General features: G+C 36.8%; 1 pseudogene; it reads right to left on the bottom strand.

Annotated features, from left to right (window-relative positions):
• Positions 1-4082: 4082 nt before the first annotated feature.
• Positions 4083-5042, bottom strand: LOC148198037 (uncharacterized; annotated as a pseudogene).
• Positions 5043-6882: the final 1840 nt, after the last annotated feature.

Consider the following 6882-nt stretch of genomic DNA (forward strand, 5'->3'; position numbering starts at 1 on the left):
ATGTCTTCATTTCAATTCTAACAATGACGAGCAACACAATATGGTTGCTGACATCCATCGAACATTGCTTTATGGTGGTATCTTCATGTACCCTACTGATATAAAGAGTCCACATGGAAAGCACAAAAGAATGTGTTCTTTTTTAGTCAATATATAATGTTTTGCATAACATAGTATTGTATTTATATAGATATTATTTATTTGAAATATATATATAGTACAAAATGTTAAATCTGTCAGGAATTGATATTTGGAATCTCGTGTGCTTTATTCAACAATTGCGCTATGATATATACAAGAATGTAAATATCTATATCCCACATAATACTCCTAGGATTCCCCTATCACAGCTCCTACTTTCCCATGATAGTATAATCAAATATATACTTTCCAAATTACCTAACTTAATCTTTGCTGATATGATTGGAAACATACAGAGATAAATATAGCAACAATATATACCACATATCATTATTACCCCCCCTCAAGTGGGCGCATGCAAGTTTTGGATGCCCAACTTGCTTAACAAGAACAAGAATTGCTTTGTTCCAAGTGCCTTGGTGAATATATCGGCAAGTTGAGTGTGATTAGGGACATAAGAGAGCTTAATAGTATTCTTAAGAACCTCATCACGAATGAAGTGGCAATCAACCTCAATGTGCTTTGTCCGTTCATGGAAAACTGGATTCTTAGCTATATGAAGAGCGGATTGGCTGTCACAATGAATATGAATTGGGTGAGGGTGAGGCACACCGAGATTAGATAAAATGTCTTTCAACCACTTCAATTCACATATGGTGTTGGCCATGGAACGATATTCCGCTTCGGCAGATGATCGGGAGACTGTGTGTTGCTTTTTGGTCTTCCATGAAATAGGAGAGCGACCAAGAGAGATGAACCATCATGTAATAGATTTGCGAGTAATTGGACAACCAGCCCAATCTGAGTCACACCACCCATACAAATTCAAATCACTATCACTACGCAAGAGAATGCCTTGCCCGGGGTTCCCTTTTAAGTAACGAACCACACGCAAAAGCAGCATGCCAATGATCTTCTCAAGGTTGTTGCATGAATTGAGACAAAGTGTGGACACTGTAAGAAAGCTCAGGTCTAGTGAAACACAAGTAGATGAGGCGCCCAACCAGACGTCGATACCGAGCAGGATCCGACAACAAAGGACCTTCAGCCAATGTTAAGCGATGATTTTCTTCAAGAGGAAGAGGAGTTGGTTTGGCTCCAAGTAAACCTGCCTCAAGGATAATATCTATGGCGTATTTTCTTTGACACAAGTAAATTCCTGTGGGTGAGCGAGCAACTTCTACTCCAAGAAAATATTTCAGTCTCCCCAAATCTTTCATATGAAAACATGTATGAAGATAAAGTTTAAATCGACGAATAGCTTCAGAATCATCACCTGAAATAATAAGATCATCCACATAAACGAGCACTATAATATTTATAGTGGCAGTTCGCAAAGTGAATAGGGAATAATCAGAACAAGACTGCTGAAACCCATACTTCTTCAGGGCAGCAGAGAGCTTAGCAAACCAACATCTTGGTGCTTGTCGTAAACCATAAAGTGATTTATGGAGTTTGCAGACCATTCCTTGGCTTTCCACCATGAAGCCGGGGGGCAATTTCATGTACACATCTTCTTGAAGGTCACCATGTAAGAAAGCATTATGAACATCCATTTGATGAAGTTCCCATGCTTTAGCGGCAGCTACGGCCAATACTGTACGTACAGTAACCATTTTTGCCACTGGGGCAAAAGTTTCAGTGTAGTCTATCCCTTCAACTTGGTAATTTCCCAAAATGACTAGCCTTGCTTTGAACCTTTCAATAGTACCATGGGAGTGATACTTGATTTTGTAAATCCACTTGCAACCTAGAGCTTTCTTCCCTGGAGGTAAGGTGGTTAGGGTCCATGTGCCATTATTTTGAAGAGCTTGAAGCTCATTGGCCATGGCTGCTTGCCAACGTGAATCTTGTATAGCTTCTGAAAAATGCATAGGTTCTCGATCCACATTTACTGCTGCAAGGAACTTACGATGCTGATATGAAAATTTATCACAATTAACATAGTGAGCTATAGGATAACACGCACCTGAATGATGTGATGTAGCGGCAGAACGAACAGATGGGCTCAACTTGATCATGGTGTTTGTCACATAATCACGTAACTTCATAGACGGTTGCTTGATCCGATGACCTCTTCCAAGTTGTGAGGAGGAAGCAATGTTGCTTGCTGGTTCATCGCTATTGTCGGACATTGCATTCGTGTTGTTCTGTGTTTCTAGAATAGGTTCAAGGCGTTGGGTTTCATCATGTGCTGCACTAGTACCCCTCGCAACATCAACATTTGTGTCATCATCTACAAGATATTGTTCTCCCGGGAAAGGAGCGTTGTTGGGAACTTGAGTAAGAGGGGATGTGATGCTTGCTTCTTCAAAAGGGAATTTTGTTTCAACAAATTTGACATCTCGGGAAACAAAGAATACCTCTTTCTCTAAGTCAAATAATTTCCATCCCTTTTGTCCATAAGGGTAGCCAACAAATACACATTTACGACTTTTACTACCAAATTTATCTCCCTTTCTATCTTGATTGTGTGCATAGCAAAGCGAGCCAAACACTCTTAAGTGGGCATAGGAAGGAGATTTTTCATGGATAAGTTCATATGGTGTTTTACCACCAATAGTGGGAGATGGAGTCAGATTAATCAGGTAACCAGCAGTCAAAATACATTCACCCCAAAACCGGATCGGAAGTCTCCCTTGAAATCGTAGCGCCCTTGCTATATTCAAAATATGTCTATGTTTCCGCTCTACTCTTCCGTTCTGTTGTGGTGTGCCAGCACAGGATTTTTGATGAATAATCCCATGATCAATGAAATATCCTTTTAAACACGTGAATTCAGTTCCATTATCACTTCTGACCACTTTAACACGTTTTTCAAATTGTCGTTCAATTAGAGCAAAGAAGTTTATCATTGTTTGAGATACTTCCCTCTTGTCCCTCAATAAGTATATCCAAACACCACGAGAATAATCATCCACTAATGTTAAAAAATAGGATGCACCACAAGATGAAGGTATTCTATAAGGACCCCATAAATCACAATGTATTAAATCAAAAATAGTTGTTGCACGAAAAGTACTTAAGGGAAACTTGTCTTTTGTTTGCTTTGCTCTTTCACAGACTTCACAAACCTTATTCAAACACTCTCTCCCACTACTATTGACGTTAGGAATCAATTGAACAACTTTAAATGAAGGATGCCCCATTCGTTTATGCCAAAGATCAAGGTGATTCAGTGTATGAGTCTGATACGCGGTGGCATGTTGAACACCATGATACAGATAAAGCCCATCCTTCCGCTCACCCGCTCCAATCAGCATCTTCGAAGTGTGGTCCTACATCACACATAATTTATGAGTAAATTGCATTACACAATTTGTTTGGTCTATCATTTGCGACACAGAGATAAGATTGCATTGTAATTTTGGCACATAAAGAACATTCTCAAGTTTAAGACCACCATCGAGAATCACCGTCCCTTCTTTGGTGGCAATAACTTGTTCTCCATCAGGCAATCCCACCGGACAACCTTGTATTGTTCTCTTTTCAGAAAAACTCTTTAAATTCCCTGTCATATGGTTAGAAGCACCAGTGTCTATTATCCATAAATTGTTGGGATGCTTACCGGTCATTTTCTCATTCTCACATGTCTTACGGTTGTTCAACATCTCAACCAGAATCTGCCATTGTTCGTTGCTCAAACTAGGCAACTCAGATTTCCCAGGTTCTGGGTCACACCTAGTCACATGATTGCCAACAACGTGTGTTGCAGTAGCTCAGGCCACGCCTCCTTTGCTACGACCTGTTGGAATCCCATTTTTGTGTTGATTTTTGTTATTAGTTCCGCCTTTGTTTCGTGGGCGGTCACTCCACCATTCAGGATATCCGATGACTTGAAAATAATTCTTAGCATCATGTCCTGCCTTCCCACAGTGAGAGCACACCATCGATTTGTCTTTTGTGTCTCCTCTCCCTTTTGCTCTGTTTGGACCGCAAGACCCATGACTACTCATCTTTCTTCCTTCGATCTATTGATTGTTTTCACCCTTTCTTCTTGCACTAAAATGGCATACACTCGATTTAACGATGGTAGAGGATCGCCGGCCAAGATGTTAAAGCGCACCGTACCATAGCTTGCATCATCCAAGCCCATCAAAAATTGGTGAATCCTCTCTTCTTCTCTTCGTTTTTCAAGTTTAGATGCAATATCACATTTGCATCCTCCACATGAACACCTTGGAATCTGCTCATAGTTTACGAGTTCGTCCCAAAGTGTTTTTAATTTCCCGTAGTAGGAAATCATTGTCATCCCTTGTTGCTTGTAATCTGCTAATTATGCCTTCAACTGTTGGATCCTTGGACCATTTACAACAGAAAAACGATCTCTGATATCCTCCCACAACTCCTTTGCGGTTTCTGCATATGTCACGGTTGAACGCAAGGTAGGTTCAATGGTATTCATTATCCATGACACAAGCATGGATTGAACAGTCCACCAATCTTCCATTTCCAGTGTGCCATCGTCAGGTTGTTGATGAGTTCCATCTAGGAAACCCCATTTTCTGCGGGCACGTAACGAAACTTTCATTGCTCGGGCCCATTCTTCATAATTTTCTCCTCGCAACTGCACTTGCGTGATCACGTTACCAGGGTTGTCATTTGAGTTTAAATCGTATGGAGATGTAGGTTTCTTGGAACCACCCGTCTGAGGCTTTACGGCTTCCATCATGTGGCTCTTGATACCATGTCAGGAATTGATATTTGGAATCTCGTGTGCTTTATTCAACAATTGCGCTATGATATATACAAGAATGTAAATATCTATATCCCACATAATACTCCTAGGATTCCCCTATCACAGCTCCTACTTTCCCATGATAGTATAATCAAATATATACTTTCCAAATTACCTAACTTAATCTTTGCTGATATGATTGGAAACGTACATAGATAAATATAGCAACAATATATACCACATATCATTATTAAAATCAGTATATGATGTCAAGAAATCAAATCGACTTAGGGTTGTCTGAAGTCTTGATTGGTGAAGTTCCCAGTATAAAAAAATGACCTTGTTAAAATTTTGAATTGATTAAGAATATAAATAAATCTGTTTTATGAACAGTTTCACTTGTCTTTTGGAACTTCAACTCAAAGTTGATTTTCATTATCGGATTAGCTAATTTCAACATTTTAGTGAAGCTTAATTTCAAGCACAATGTTGAATTGTTCAATCTAAGTTTCATTTGTTTGTACTTGTCTATAGCTGTCTCTCAATGTTTGTGCATTTAGTGGCAGGAGGAGTTTTGGTTCTGTTATTAATATTATTCCCTAAGTTGATACTCTAGAAGAAATCTATGGAGAGCTGATCCAATTGAAGGACGTTACAAAGAATACATGGACACAGGGGTAATATAATTGATCAAAATATTTTTAATTAGTAATTATAAGACTTAAGTTTATTTTTGATTTACTTTAATTGACGAATTTTTATGGATAATTTTTACCTTTTATTTATTTGTTCATATTCATTGCTATATTTATTGTTAATAGTTTTTTTATCATTTATGCTGAATAATTTTTTTTGTTACTTTTCTTTCGGCTATGAAATGTTTAATTGGAAATTAACGATTTATTTATAGTTGTACTTATCATTCTATTTTGCTTAGTATGTTATTTTGCATACATTATTAATTTTTATTTAATTAATACATGTTTTAGCCTTTTCATTCAAAGGATAACTTGCTGTGATACATCAAAATGTGTTTACACATTATAATTACTATAAGTAAAAAGTTGGTGGTTGATTTAAAATGGTTTGAGATCATTCTTGTTTTCTCAATCCTCAATGTCACCTACAATTTGCAATTTACTTTAATTTCCCCTACCATTTACATTTATTACAAAAATTATTTCATATAATACTTATTTACGGATATGTGAAATGTGATTACCATTTCATTGGAAACTGAAAGAATAAAAGCATAAATGTTAGTGTTTGTTCTAAGAATAAATACGAAAGACAATTGAAATATAGATTATTTGATTTTCATATATTCTTTCTGGGGGCAAGTCCCTGATTATGATTTATGTGTACTTACAATAATAAATGCCCAACTTCTCCCATCTAGCTACCTCTACCATAATTTGTTCTTGAACTATTTAAAATTGATTTGAAATGAAGAGAATTGTTCTACAGCAGTTATGGAACAGGGTATCAAATTCATAGTATCCAACTAATTCTAAGCAGATTTATGTTCATCTTGGATACAATAAAAAAGTTTTTGATTCAACATGATTAGTCTTTTTCATTATTATTTGCAAGTAGAATAGCACATTCAAAACCCAAAGTTCCCATCCTTACATTATAGCACGTCTTAGTTTTTTTTTTTTTTTTTCTAAATTGCATATTGTAAAAAATCTTGTCTAGAGAAACTTTGGCTTACTGATTGCAAGTTCTCTTAGTTATCTATTATGTTTGTGTGTCTAATTGTCCATTGAATCTATTATCGCAGGTGAGCATTATTCTCTTAAATTTTGTTGCTTTGATTCTGATTGTCTTGCATCAACATTAGGTCATGTCCGGTCTAAAGCAGCAGGTTAGTTTGATTGTGGTTGTGAAATGCATTTAAGTTTAATTTTACATTATAAGTGAACACAGTATGATTTACTGTTTAACATATTGTGCTTTTCATATGGGCTAAATCCATTGTAAGTGCTCCTATATTTAACTTCTGTAACAAAGTGTAACAGAGCTTTTAGATCTACCAATTATTTTAATAAAATATACCAAAA

Source organism: Vigna umbellata, chromosome 5 (genome assembly GCF_029865625.1).
Source record: "Vigna umbellata cultivar VRB3 chromosome 5, Vumbellata_1.0, whole genome shotgun sequence".
Taxonomy (NCBI): Eukaryota; Viridiplantae; Streptophyta; class Magnoliopsida; order Fabales; family Fabaceae; genus Vigna; species Vigna umbellata.